Source organism: Entelurus aequoreus, linkage group LG08 (genome assembly GCF_033978785.1).
Source record: "Entelurus aequoreus isolate RoL-2023_Sb linkage group LG08, RoL_Eaeq_v1.1, whole genome shotgun sequence".
Classification (NCBI taxonomy): domain Eukaryota; kingdom Metazoa; phylum Chordata; class Actinopteri; order Syngnathiformes; family Syngnathidae; genus Entelurus; species Entelurus aequoreus.
Window position 1 is genome coordinate 70,875,163 of NC_084738.1, and position 16,462 is coordinate 70,891,624.

General features: G+C 37.4%; 1 pseudogene; it reads left to right on the top strand.

Moving 5' to 3' along the window:
* LOC133656269 (glutamate receptor ionotropic, NMDA 2C-like) overlaps positions 1-16,462 on the top strand; it is a 181,251-nt pseudogene that overhangs the window by 125,865 nt on the left and 38,924 nt on the right.

Below are 16,462 nucleotides of genomic sequence, written 5' to 3' on the forward strand. Positions count from 1 at the left end.
GCCATATCATTTTAAGTCGCCCCTTTCACATCATTTAATATGTCCTGCCGCTTCATTTTAATGGCCCGCCACTTTATTTTATGTAGTCCTTCACATTATTTCATATGGAACGCCCCATCATTTTAACGTGACCTTCCTCATCATTTGATGTGGCCTTCTGCATCATTTTATTGGCCTGCCGATTTAATTTTTGTGGTCCGCCACATCATTTCATGGCTCGCCAATTAATTTGATGTAGTCTGCCACATCATTTTACGTTGTTTAATGTGGAATGCCACATCATATAATGTGGCCCGACACATCATTTCAAGTAGCCCGTCACATCATTTTACGGGGTCTACCACATCATTTTTATGGCCCTGCACTTTATTTTATACAGTCCACAAAATTATTTTTTATTTCCGCCACTTTATTTCAAGTGGCCCGCCACATCATTTTCATGGCCCTGCACTTTATTTTACACAGTCCACAAAATTATTTTTTATTTCCGTCACTTTATTTCTAGTGGCCCGCCATATCATTTTAAGTCGCCCCTTTCACATCATTTTAATATGTCCTGCCGCTTCATTTTAATGGCCCGCCACTTTATTTTATGTAGTCCTTCACATTATTTCATATGGAACGCCCCATCATTTTAACGTGACCCTCCTCATCATTTGATGTGGCCTGCTGCATCATTTTATTGGCCTGCCGCTTTAATTTTTGTGGTCCGCCACGTCATTTCATGGCTCGCCAATTTATTTGATGTAGTCTGCCACATCATTTTACGTTGTTTAATGTGGAATGCCACGTCATATAATGTGGCCCGACACATCATTTCAAGTAGCCCGTCACATCATTTTACGTGGTCCACCACATCATTTTGATGGCCCTGCACTTAATTTTATACAGTCCACAAAATTATTTTGATTTCCGCCACTTTATTTAAGTGGCCCGCCACGTAAAATGACTTGAAGGCCTGCTTTAAATGATGTGGCGGGCCATTTAAAATAATATAGCCGGCCACATAAAATGACGTAGGGGTCTGCTTTAAAAGGATGTGGCAGGCCACTTTAAATAATGTGGTGGACCACATAAAATTATGTGGGGGTTTGCTTGACGGGCCACTTAGAATAATGTGGCGGACCACATAAAATGACGCCAGGATTCGGTTTAAATGATGTGGCGGGCCACATAAAATAAAGTGGCAGGCGAATAAAATGATGCAGCGGGCCACATCAAATGATGTTCAGGGCCACACTTAAATGATGGGGCGTTCCACGTGAAATAATGTGACGGACTACATAAAATAAAATGAAGGTACGCTTTAAATGATGTGGCGGGCCAATTAAAATAATGGAGCGGACCACATAAAATGACGTAGGGGTCTGCTTTAAATGATGTGGCAGGCCACTTGAAATAATGTGGCGGACCACATAAAATGACGCCAGGATTCGGTTTAAATGATGTGGCGGGCCACGTAAAATAATGTGGCAGGCGAATAAAATGATGCAGCGGGCCACCTCAAATGATGTTCAGGGCCACTCTTAAATGATGAGGCGTTCCACATGAAATAATGTGACGGACTACATAAAATAAAATGAAGGTACGCTTTAAATGATTTGGCGGGCCAATTAAAATAATGTAGCGGACCACATAAAATGATGTAGGGGTCTGCTTTAAATGATGTGGCAGGCCAATTGAAATAATGTAGCGGACCACATAAAATTACGTGGGGTCCGCTTTAAATGATATGGCGGGCCACTTAAAATGATATGGCGGACCACGTAAAATGACCTGGGTGTCCGCTTTAAATAATGTGGTGGACCACATAAAATAATGTGGGGGTTTGCTTTAAATATTTTGTGACGGGCCACTTAGAATAATGTGGCGGACCACATAAAATGACACCAGGATTCGGTTTAAATGACGTGGCGGGCCACATAAAATAAAGTGGCAGGCGAATAAAATGATGCAGCGGGCCACCTCAAATGATGTTCAGGGCCACACTTAAATGATGGGGCGTTCCACATGAAATAATGTGACGGACTACATAAAATAAAATGAAGGTACGCTTTAAATGATGTGGCGGGCCAATTAAAATAATGTAGCAGACCACATAAAATTACATGGGGGTCCGCTTTAAATGACTTGGCGGGCCACATAAAATTATGTGGGGGTCCACTTTAAATGACGTAAAATGATGTGGCGGACCACATAAAATTACCCGAAGGTCCGCTTTAAACGATGTGGCGGGCCACATAAAATAATGTGGTGGACCACATAAAATGATGTGGGGGTCCGCTTTAAATGATGTGGCAGGCCACATAAAATGTTGTGGCGGACCACATAAAATTACCTGAAGGTCTGCTTTAAACGATGTGGCAGGCGTGGGTGCCCGCATTAAATGATGTGGTGGACCACACAATATAAGTGGGGGTTTGCTTTAAATGATGTGGCAGGCCACTTAAAATAGTGTGTTGGACCACGTTAAATGACGTCGACTTCCGCTTTAAATGATGTGGCGGGCCACATAAAATGACCTGAAGGTCCGCTTTAAACGATGTAGCGGGCCGCTTAAAACAATATAGCGAATTGCATAAAATGACATGGGGGTCTGCTTTAAACGATGTGGCGGGCCACTTGAAATAATGTAGCAAACCACATAAAATTACGTGGGGGTCTGCTTCAAATGATGTGGCGGGCCACATAAAATGATGTGGCGAACCACATAAAATGACATGGGGGTCCACTTTAAATATATGGCGGCCCACTTAAAATAATGTAGCGGACCACATAAAATTACGTGGGGGTCCGCTTTAAATGATGTAGCGGGCCACGTAAAATGATGTAGCGGCCCACATAAAATTACGTGGGGTCCGCTTTAAATGATATGGCGGACCACGTAAAATGACCTGGGTGTCTGCTTTAAATAATGTGGTGGACCACATAAAATAATGTGGGGGTTTGCTTTAAATATTTTGTGACGGGCCACTTAGAATAATGTGGCGGACCACATAAAATGACGCCAGGATTCGGTTTAAATGATGTGGCGGACCACATAAAATGACATGGGGGTCCACTTTAAATGATATGGCGGCCCACTTAAAATAATGTAGCGGACCACATAAAATTACGTGGGGGTCCGCTTTAAATGATGTAGCGGGCCACATAAAATGATGTGGCGAACCACATAAAATGACATGGGGGTCCACTTTAAATGATATGGCGGCCCACTTAAAATAATGTAGCGGACCACATAAAATTACGTGGGGGTCCGCTTTAAATGATGTAGCGGGCCACATAAAATGATGTGGCGAACCACATAAAATGACATGGGGGTCCACTTTAAATGATATGGTGGCCCACTTAAAATAATGTAGCGGACCACATAAAATTACGTGGGGGTCCGCTTTAAATGATGTAGCGGGCCACATAAAATGAAGTGGCGAACCACATAAAATGACATGGGGTCCACTTTAAATGATATGGTGGCCCACTTAAAATAATGTAGCGGACCACATAAAATTACCGGGGGGTCCGCTTTAAATGATGTAGCGGGCCACATAAAATGATGTGGCGAACCACATAAAATGACATGGGGGTCCACTTTAAATGATATTGTGGCCCACTTAAAATAATGTAGCGGACCACATAAAATTACGTGGGGGTCCGCTTTAAATGATGTAGCGGCCCACATAAAATTACGTGGGGTCCGCTTTAAATGATATGGTGGCCCACTTAAAATAATGTAGCGGACCACATAAAATTACGTGGGGGTCCGCTTTAAATGATGTAGCGGGCCACATAAAATGATGTAGCGGCCCACATAAAATTACGTGGGGTCCGCTTTAAATGATATGGCGGGCCACTTAAAATGATATGGCGGACCACGTAAAATGACCCCAGGATTCGGTTTAAATGATGTGGCGGGCCACATAAAATAATGTGGCAGGCGAATAAAATGATGCAGCGGGCCACCTCAAATGATGGGGCGTTCCACGTGAAATAATGTGACGGACTACATAAAATAAAATGAAGGTACGCTTTAAATGATGTGGCGGGCCAATTAAAATAATGTAGCGGACCACATAAAATGATGTAGGGGTCTGCTTTAAATGACTTGGCAGGCCACTTGAAATAATGTAGCGGACCACATAAAATTACGTGGGGTCCGCGTTAAATGATATGGCGGGCCACGTAAAATGACCTGGGTGTCCGCTTTAAATAATGTGGTGGACCACATAAAATAATGTGGGGGTTTGCTTTAAATATTTTGTGACGGGCCACTTACAATAATGTGGCAGACCACATAAAATGACGCCAGGATTCGGTTTAAATGACGTGGCGGGCCACATAAAATAAAGTGGCAGGCGAATAAAATGATGCAGCGGGCCACCTCAAATGATGTTCAGGGCCACACTTAAATGATGGGGCGTTCCACGTGAAATAATGTGACGGACTACATAAAATAAAATGAAGGTACGCTTTAAATGATGTGGCGGGCCAATTAAAATAATGTAGCGGACCGAATCGCTCTCGCTGCTGATGTAAACAATGGGGAAATGCGAGGAGCCTTTCAACCTGGGACGTCACGCTACTTCCGGTACAGGCCAGGCTTTTTTTTATCAGCGACCAAAAGTTGCAAACTTTATCGTCAATGTTCTCTACTAAATCCTTTCAGCAAAAATATGGCAATATCGTGAAATGATCAAGTATGACACATAGAATGGATCTGCTATCCCCGTTTAAATAAAAAAAAATCATTTCAGTAGGCCTTTAAGGGAAAAATATCGATATATATATATAAGTAAATATTGACTTACTAAGACAAAATAATGACATTCACAGTCATTAATTTGACTTAGTCATTATTTTGTCTTAGTGAGTCAATATTTACTAAGTCAAAATAATGACTAAGTCAAATTAATGACTTACTGTTTATTGTTTATTGAATGGATCCCCATTAGCTGACGCCAAGGCGACTGGTAGTCTTACTGGGGTCCATATAGGAGCATACAAAATTAAAATACAAAGAATACATGCATTACCAAACATTATACAATGGAAAAATACAACATAAGATAAAAAAAAAAAAGGCTAGTAAATAGGCGTTTGCAGTAAGCGTTTGAAAAAAAGAGTTAAAAGTGGGGCCACATGCGGACATATGCTCAACTCATCATGCTTAATGTATTACAGCATTTGGGAAGCCTATGGGCATATACATCAACTATATGATGTGCCTGATAAGCTGGACAGGACAAAAAAATAAAAATAAAAATAAATAATATATATATATATTTTTTAATACTTTAGTTTAGGCGGGGGCTCTTTGTTGTTAAGGCGGCCGCATTAAAAACAAAGCGCTGCGGGAAACCCTGTACAGTGTTTCCCATAAACTGCCAAGATACCTGTGGCGGTGGGGGCGTGGCTATGGGCGTGGTCACCATCACATCATCGAATAATTTGCATAATTTACGACAATGATTTGATTTTCTCTAAAAAGGCTCAAAAAATGTATACTTACTAATTAATAATAACAGTTTTGTCTTAAACGTCCATCCATCCATCCATCCATCCATTTTACAATATGATTACAACACTTTATGTACATATTTATATACAGATTTGAACAATAAGTTATTCACTGAAATATATTTATTAATTGTGGTTCTTACAAAAAATATATCTTATAAAATATAAAAGCTAAAATGTCTCTTAAATCTCTGCCCCTTTAATTAGTGCATACTAAATAATTTAACTTTAGCCTACCACTACAACCATATTATTTACCAGCAACATAAAGTGAAACAGAGGCAGAGGTGTCCTTCCACAGTCAGTAACAAATAAACAGTAGTTGTGGTAGATAGACACAGAGCTTCATCAAACATCTGATCCACTGAACAAAGAGCTCCAAAAATCTTGAACTTTAGACTGCCATCAGTTTTACTCCCTACACTTAACCATGTGTTTCCTACTGCCTGCAGACTTTGCACCCTTTGTTATATACACATGTTGTGTTTCTAATATAAATACATTTAATAATGTCAAATACAAATAAGGCAACAAGAGAAGTATCCTACACTTCTCTTTTGTAAAGTAAACCTGAACAGCCGATACGGGCATCTACATCAACTATATGATTTGCCTGAGAAGCTGGAGAGGACACAAAAAAATTAAAAAAAATTAAAATATTTTTTTATTTGTGGCGGACGTAATTATTTCGTGGCGGGCCGCCACAAATAAATGAATGTGTGGGAAACCCTGCTGTACACACTCGGCAACCTTGTGGACAGCCTTCCCAGAAGAGTTGAAGCTGTAATAGCTGCAAAAGGTCATATTCAACCCTATGGGTTAGGAATGGGATGGGCACTTCAAGTTCATATGTGAGTCAAGGCTAGGGATGATGTTTGATAAGGAATTATCGAGTTCGAGCCTATTATCGAATCCTCTTATCGAACCGATTCCTTATCGATTCTCTTATCGAGTCCAGATAGGTTGTTGTATATGGACAAAAAAACACAATATTTGGTATAACAAAAGCTCACTTTTATTATATAATAAAAAAATAAAATCTAATAAATAAATAAATATTGACAGTTACCCACCTAAAAAAATAAAGTAAAATAAATAAATATTGACGGTTGTTACCCAAAGTATATTAAGTGGGATTTTTCACAGAAACAAATATATACAGTAACACAAAAACAACCTGTCTCTGTGATCACTATAGGTGTATAAATAATAATATAGTGTTAAATAAAATCAGTCCCTTGGGCACAAAACTGAAAATAATACAGCTCTCCAAAAAGTGCACTTCTGCTGCTATTGGAACATAACTGTTTGTTATGATGCTTTGACATTTTTGCACTTTATTTCTTTATTGAAAGAAAATTCTATGAAGAGAAAAGTTGTTTGCAAATGTGGTTACAATGCTAAAAAAATGAAAAGTTAAAGCTAAAAAAAGAAATACACTTTATTGAGTTAACATTATTTCTTTATAGGGGGAAAAAATGTTATGAGCTAGAGAATATAACAACTACACTACCCAGCATGCAACGGGAGTTACGAGCATGCGCGGTAGCCCCGAAAAGTGTTGCATGTTGCCACGCTGTGAAAGTAAACGTCAAGAACTCCGCCAACACTCCTCGTCTGCATTATTTATAATTAGACCGACAACACATCTACAGTGTGATTTTGTTTTGTTTACAAGGAAAGAAAAACAAAAGTTAAAAAAGGGAGATATGTTGTATATATATATGTATGTGCTGCGGTTGCTTTAAGAACGTTGCGACAGCTGCCGTAAACGAGGTGCGTTGCTAGCCTGGTTGCTATGTTTCCGGTTGGTCGTAAAAGTGTTCGTCATGTGTTTTACCCTGCTCAAATCTCTCAGTAAAGTTATTTGATGGATTATAGCTTTTGTTTTTAACTTTATTACACTTTGTAGCGCTTTTTCCCGTCCATTGTTTTCCTGCTTTCGCTATCTGTGCCTAATGACTGAGCTACGTGACGTCATTTCTTGTGATGTCCCACGGAGCATTTCTGCTCGGGACGGGATTCGAATAAAGAATCAACTCTTTTCCTTTACTATAGTGGTCTCGATAACGGGTACCGGTTCTCAAAAAGGGATTCGAGTCCGAGGACTCGGTTCTTTTCTTATCAAACAACCGGGAAAACCGGTTTCGAGTATCATCCGTAGTCAAGGCAGGTGGCCAAATACTTTTGGCAATATAGTGTATATAATAATCAAAAACAGTTGACGATGTAAATTGTGTAACAAGGTTATTCTAAGTCTGAAGGCCGCTATAATTGCGTAGTGGCCCTCAATAAAACACGTGTAACATGGACAAATGGACACCTCCTAAAAAGACTGAACTCCGGACCTCTTTCCAGGTGTTCTACAGACGCGCCGACATGGCCATCGGCTCCCTCACCATCAACGAGGAGCGCTCGGAGATCATCGACTTCTCCGTGCCGTTTGTGGAGACGGGCATCAGCGTCATGGTGGCGCGCAGCAACGGCACCGTCTCCCCGTCCGCCTTCCTCGGTGAGACGTTTGATTCCTGTTCCCTCTTTCTCCCGGGATGGCCTACTTTTTTTAAAAACCGCCGGTGACTGGCCTTTGTCCCGCCCTGCAGAACCCTACAGTCCGGCCGTGTGGGTCATGATGTTCGTGATGTGCCTGACGGTGGTGGCCGTGACGGTGTTCGTGTTCGAGTACTTCAGTCCAGTCGGCTACAACCGCAGCCTGGTGAGCGCCAAAGGTGAGCTTGATCCCGCTCCAGCCCCCAAAAAAATAACACAAACAGTCCCGACTAGTGTTATTTTGCCATCGGCACCAAAATGTATTTACGTGCATTTCAAAATAAAGGCGTCCACAACAAATTCATTTGAAACGGAAAATGTGATGATACATGAAACATATGTTTCTTAAAGAACTATTTAAGAAATAAAATGCCTTTAAATAAGATAGTGAACACACGAGCCCAGCAGGCACAGGACATGAAAACAAGGTGAGAACTTTTTTACTACGGTTAATCAATGTTGAGTGGTGATGTTCAATTGACAATTGAATTTTGGTCATTTTAACAACCAATATATTACAACACAAATACAACGTTGAAACAACATGCTTTTTGGCGACGTTTGATCAATGTCAGGTTGTGACGTTGATTTGACCATTGAAATTTGGTCGTTTCCCAACCAATATTCTACAACACAAATGCAACGTTGAAACAACATGCAATTTTACGACGTTTAATCAATGTTGGGTTCTAACGTTGATTTGACCATGGAATTTTGGTCATTTCCCAACCAATATTCCACAACACAAATACAACGTTGAAACAACATGCTTTTTGACGACGTTTAATCAATGTCAAGTTGTGACATTGATTTGACCATTGAAATTTGGTCATTTCCCAACAATTATTCTACAACTCAAATACAACGTTGAAACAACATGCTTTTTGTCTACGATTAATCAATGTTGGGTTCTAACGTTGATTTGACCATTGAATTTTGGTAATTTCCCAACCAATATTCCACAACACAAATACAACGTTGAAACAACATACTTTTTGACGACGTTTTTGAATGTCAGGTTGTGAGGTTAATTTGACCATTGAAATGTGGTCATTTTCCCAACCAATATTCCACAACACAAATACAACGTTGAAACAACATGCAATTTTATGACGTTTTAATCAATGTTGGTTGGTGAGGTTGATTTCACCATTTAAATTTGGTCATTTTTCAAACCCATATTTTACAACACAAATACAACGTTGAAACAACATGCTTTTTGACGACGTTTAATCAATGGATGGTGATGTTCATTTGACCATTGAATTTTGGTAATTTTGCCAACCAGTATTTTAGAACACGGATACAACATTGAAACAACATGCTTTTTGACGACGTTTATTCAATGTTGGGTGGTGACGTTGATTTGACCATTGAATTTTGGTAATTTCCCAACCAATATTTTACAACACAAATACAACGTTGAAACAACATGCTTTTTGTCGACGATTAATCAATGTTGGGTTCTAACGTTGATTTGACCATTGAATTTTGGTCATTTCCCAACCAATATTCCACAACACAAATACAACGTTGAAACAACATGCTTTTTGACGACGTTTTTGAATGTCAGGTTGTGAGGTTGATTTGACCATTGAAATTTGGTCATTTTCCCAACCAATATTCCACAACACAAATACAACGTTGAAACAACATGCTATTTTACGATGTTTAATCAATGTTGGTTGGTGACGTTGATTTCACCATCGAAATTTGGTCATTTTTCAAACCCATATTTTACAACACAAATACAACGTTGAAACAACATGCTTTTTGACGACGTTTAATCAATGGATGGTGATGTTCATTTGACCATTGAATTTTGGTAATTTCCCAACCAATATTTTAGAACACAGATACAACATTGAAATAACATGCTTTTTGACGACGTTTAATCAATGTTGGGTTCTGACGTTAATTTGACCATTGAATTTTGGTCATTTTCCCAACCAATATATTACAGCACAAATACAACGTTGAAGCAACATTCTTTTTGGTGACGTTTAATCAATGTCAAGTTGTGACGTTGATTTGACCATTGAAATTTGGTCGTTTCCCAACCAATATTCCACAACACAAATACAACGTTGAAACAACATGCTATTTTACGACGTTTTAATCAATGTTGGTTGGTGACGTTGATTTCACCATTGAAATTTGGTCATTTTTCAAACCCATATTTTACAACACAAATACAACGTTGAAACAACATGCTTTTTGACGACGTTTAATCAATGGATGGTGATGTTCATTTGACCATTGAATTTTGGTCATTTCCCAACCAATATTCTAGAACACAAATACAACGTTGAAACAACATGCTTTTTGGCAACGTTTATTCAATGTCAAGTTGTGACGTTGATTTGACCATTGAAATTTGGTCATTTTCCCAAATATTATTCTACAACACAAATACAACGTTGAAACAACAAGCTTTTTGTCGATGATTAATCAATGTTGAGTTCTAACGTTGATTTGACCATTGAATTGTGGTCATTTCCCAACCAATATTCTACAACACAAATACAACGTTGAAACAACATGCTTTTTGACGACGTTTAATCAATGGATGGTGATGTTCATTTGACCATTGAATTTTGGTAATTTCCCAACCAATATTCTAGAACACAAATACAACGTTGAAACAACATGCTTTTTGGCAACGTTTATTCAATGTCAAGTTGTGACGTTGATTTGACCATTGAAATTTGGTCATTTTCCCAAATATTATTCTACAACACAAATACAACGTTGAAATAACATGCTTTTTGTCAACAATTAATCAATGTTGGGTTCTAACGTTGATTTGACCATTGAGTTTTGGTCATTTCTCAACCAATATCTTACAACACAAATACAACGTTGAAACAACATGCTTTTTAACAACGTTTAATAAATGTTGGGTGGTGACGTTAATTTGACCATTGAAATTTGGTCTTTTCCCAACCAATATTCCACAACACAAATACAACGTTGAAACAACATGCAATTTTACGACGTTTTAATCAATGTTGGGTTCTGACGTTAATTTGACCATTGAATTTTGGTCGTTTCTCAACGAATATTTTACAACACAAATACAACGTTGAAACAACATGCTTTTTGACGACGTTTGATCAATGTCAGGTTGTGAGGTTGATTTGACCACTGAAATTTGGTCATTTTCCCAACCAATATTCTACAACACAAATACAACGTTGAAACAACATGCTTTTTTACTACGGTTAATCAATGTTGGGTTCTGACGTTAATTTGACCATTGAAATTTTGGTCGTTTCTCAACCAATATTTTACAACACAAATACAACGTTGAAACAACATGCTTGTTGACGACGTTTAATCAATGTGGAGTTTTGACGTTGACTTGACCGTTGAAATTTGGTCATTTTCCCAACCAATATTTTAGAACACAAATACAACGTTGAATCAACATGCTTTTTAACAACGTTTAATCAATGTTGGGTGGAGACGTTGATTTGACCATTGAATTTTGGTCATTTTCCCAACCAATATTCCACAACACAAATACAACGTTGAAACAACATGCTTTTTGACGACGTTTGATCAATGTTGGGTGGAGACGTTGATTTGAACATTGAATTTTGGTCATTTTCCCAACCAATATTCTACAACACAAATACAACGTTGAAACAACATGCTTTTTGACGACGTTTGATCAATGTTGGGTGGAGACGTTGATTTGACCATTGAATTTTGGTCATTTTCCCAACCAATATTCTACAACACAAATACAACGTTGAAACAACATGCTTTTTGACGACGTTTGATCAATGTCAGGTTGTGAGGTTGATTTGACCACTGAAATTTGGTCATTTTCCCAACCAATATTCTACAACACAAATACAACGTTGAAACAACATGCTTTTTTACTACGGTTAATCAATGTTGGGTTCTGACGTTAATTTGACCATTGAAATTTTGGTCTTTTCTCAACCAATATTTTACAACACAAATACAACGTTGAAACAACATGCTTGTTGACGACGTTTAATCAATGTCAGGTTTTGACGTTGACTTGACCGTTGAAATTTGGTCATTTTCCCAACCAATATTTTAGAACACAAATACAACGTTGAATCAACATGCTTTTTAACAACGTTTAATCAATGTTGGGTGGAGACGTTGATTTGACCATTGAATTTTGGTCATTTTCCCAACCAATATTCTACAACACAAATACAACGTTGAAACAACATGCTTTTTGAACACGTTTAATCAACGTCAGGTTGTGCCGTTGACTCGACCATTGAAATTTGGTCATTTCCCCAATCAATATTTTACAACACAGACACAACATTGGAACAACATGTTGTTGTTAGCGGTGAGCTATTGTATCCTTCTACGGTGTGTAGTTGATGTTTATTTCTGGTCTAGTCACCCCCTCCGACACGGGGCGACACGGCAGTGCGGCTGGATCAAAAACAAAAAGTTGCTTTATTACTAGCGAGTGTCATTTATACAGGTCTGCAGTACCTGGAGGAGCTCAAGTCAACAATGACTGACTCCTGACTTGGAGAAGCCAAACCATCCAGTTTTATATTCCTCCTTCAAGTCCCTGTGTGTGTGTGTGTGTGTGTGTGCTAAGTCAGGAGAGCACATCCTGACCATAAAAGGAGATGTTCGTGTGTAAGTGACTGGAAAGACAACAGATGTATACCATAACTTGTAGGTTGACGTTGAGATAAGCATAGAGTCTCTCCTCCAGGATAGAGCTATCACTTTTGCATTCTATAGCCTGAATTTATTCCCTCTTCTCGTGAAAGAGTTAATCCAGTCCACATAAAATATGCTCCTTAATTTCTCATGGTTTTAACTAGGGATGTCCGATAATGGCTTTTTGCCGATATCCGATATTCCGATATTGTCCAACTCTTTAATTACCGATACCGATATCAACCGATATATGCAGTCGTGGAATTAACACATTATTATGCCTAATTTGGACAACCAGGTATGGTGAAGATAAGGTACTTTTTTTAAAATAATAATAAAATAAGATAACTAAATTAAAAACATTTTCTTGAATAAAAAAGAAAGTAAAACAATATAAAAACAGTTACATAGAAACTAGTAATTAATGAAAATGAGTAAAATTAACTGTTAAAGGTTAGTACTATTAGTGGACCAGCAGCACGCACAATCATGTGTGCTTACGGACTGTATCCCTTGCAGACTGTATTGATATATATTGATATATAATGTAGAACCAGAATATTGATAACAGAAAGAAATGGGGGGAGGGAGGTTTTTTGGGTTGGTGCACTAATTGTAAGTGTATCTTGTGTTTTTTATGTTGATTTAATTAAAAAAAACAAACAAACAAAAAAAAAAAACGATACAGATAATAAAAAAAACGATACCGATAATTTCCGATATTACATTTTAACGCATTATTTACTTAAACCTGGGTGGTTCGCTTTCTCCAAGTTGAATATAAACATTCACCACATGTAGAACATAATATGAGTTAATAAATTAACGTCATAGTTATGTTTAGCTATTCCTCGTCCTCCAGTGATAATGCTACTTGTAAGGAACGTACTTTGTCGCCATGGAGGCGAGGATTAGTGGTTTAGAAGTAGCTGAAACACTGCGGGAAGACGCTTGTAGCGCATTGATTCACCTTTATTGTTAGTTTTGAAGCCAAAATACGTCCATTCTCCCTCTTGTTTCCGCTTGGAAGTGCTCCGTGTGTGTGTGTGTGTGTGTGTGTGTTGACTCACACGCACCACAATGTCACCACAGCGTGCCATCAGGTGCATGAAAAAAAAAAAAAAAGTACTGGTATTTTTAAAAGTGTACTTCATTAGTATTATTGGTGTCGGTATACCGTACAACCCTAGCCCGGACACGCCCGGGTTTGGAGCTAATCAATCCCAGCATGCAGGTCTGAAAGGTCATGTTCTACTTTTTTAATTAACGTTCGTCACCACGATAATCGAAGTTAGATGGATGGCGGCGGCGGTGGCCCTTCGCTCGAGCCGCCGCTGGAAGTGTGCAACACGTGAATACCGGCGGCGTGAAATGAGACCCTCAAAACCAATCAATCAATATACAGAAGCCGTGTGGACACGCCCCCCACCCACAAAGCTTGATCATTTAATGACATCATTTCCAGGGGAAATTATTTTAAAAATATTAGGGATGTCCGATAATGGCTTTTTGCCAATATCCGATATGCCGATATTGTCCAAGTCTTTAATTACCGATACCGATATCAACTGATACCGATATCAACCGATATATACAGTCGTGGAATTAACACATTATTATGCCTAATTTGGACAACCAGGTATGGTGAAGATAAGGTACTTTTTAAAAAAATGAATCAAATAAAATAAGATACATACATTAAAAACATTGTCTTGAATAAAAAAGAAAGTAAAACAATATAAAAACAGTTACATAGAAACTAGTAATTAATGAAAATTTGTAAAATTAACTGTTAAAGGTTAGTACTATTAGTGGAGCAGCAGCACGCACAATCATGTGTGCTTACGGACTGTATCCCTTGCAGACTGTATTGATATATATTGATATATAATGTAGGAACCAGAATATTAATAACAGAAAGAAACAACCCTTTTGTGTGAATGAGTGTAAATGGGGGGAGGGAGGTTTTTTGGGTTGGTGCACTAATTGTAAGTGTATCTTGTGTTTTTTATGTGGATTTAATAATAAAAAAATAGAAAATAAAAAAAAACAAAAAACGATACTGATAATAAAAAAACGATATCGATAATTTCCGATATTACATTTTAACGCATTTATTATCGGCAGACCGATATTATCGGACATCTCTAAAAAATATATTTAAAAAACCCCCGTTGAAGACCTCTGCTGTGGGACATTCTTACCAAAAATGTGCATTTGTGTCAAAATATTGGGGGCTTAATTTAAATGATGCATGCAAATAATTTATGAAATTTTAAATTGAATTTAAAAATAAATGTTTGATAGAACTAATTATAATGATCTATAAATATTATAATTTAAATGACAAAATAATACATTATTTTAGAATTTTTCAAATATTTTTTTTAATTTGGAAAAAATATATATATATATTTTTTTTTTCAAGACTTTTAAAGGGTACATATTATGCAACATTAACTTTTCTTACCCATTGGTACAATAGAACCTCAATGTACGAACTTAATTGGTTAGTAATTGGGTTCGTAAATTGAAAAGTTTGTATAAAGAAGCACATTTCTCCATAATAAAACAATTTAAATATAGATAATGGGTTCCAGTCTCGACAAAAGTCCATATTTTATTAAAGGTTTGTACACTTTGAACACAATATAAAGTGCTACTGTATATCATACAAACATGACGAGGAGGTGATTGATCAACTTTCTTTTTATTAACAAGTCAAAACAACAATGACCAGCTGAACAGTCCTCTGTATGCCCCATCTGCCAACATGCACACACACTTTTAGTGCCCTCACAAACGATCAGCAATCACAAAAATCCTTAACTTCAACAACCATATTGCTACAAAAATACAACAATTTTAGAAAGTAAAAGCCACTTACATTAACATCGGCAAAGGAGGAGCTGTCAGGAAAGGAGCAGAAGGGTGTGTGTGTTTGTGTGTGTGTGTGTGTGTGTGTGTGTGTGTGTGTGTGTTTGTGTGTGTGTGTGTGTGTGTGTTTGTGCTCTTGGAAGGTAGAGGTAGTCTTCCACTGTGAAATAAATCCACTTTGGCATATTTTTTCCAGAAAAGTGCGGTCTCATCACAATTAAAACGTGTTGTGGTAGGAAGCCTCCTTCGTAGATTCTTCCATACTCAGCAGTTAAAATTTAGTCATACATTGTGTTATTTTTTTCACTTAAATCTCTAGATCAACTTTCGATCTGTCCGTCAATTATACGTTTTTATGATTTAAAAAAATCTATATATTTTTAATGCATTTTTGTCATCGAAAACTTTTTTTTTAATGGCAAACACACAAAATATATAATATTTTCCTCATAATATATTTCAAAGTCAAATATTTAATGTAAAGTAATTGGAGCCTGAAATAGGTCAATAATTCCTAAAACATTTGGTTTTTTATTTATTATAATTTTTTGAACAATGACAGTTTAATTAAAAAAAAAATCAGACTAAAATTCTTAGGGACCCAAAAGGGTTAAAAAATAAGTCATACATTTGTTTAAAAAAATTTTTTAACGCTCAACTCGAGATCAACTTTAGATCTATCCGTCAATTATAAGTTTTTAATGATATTTAAAGTTTTTTTTAAGCCCTTTGTATCATAGAAAACGTAGTTTTTTATGACAAATGCACAAAATATGCAATATTTTCACCAAAAAATATTTAAAAGTGGAATATTTCATTACATTCACTATTATTGTTTGAGCAATAA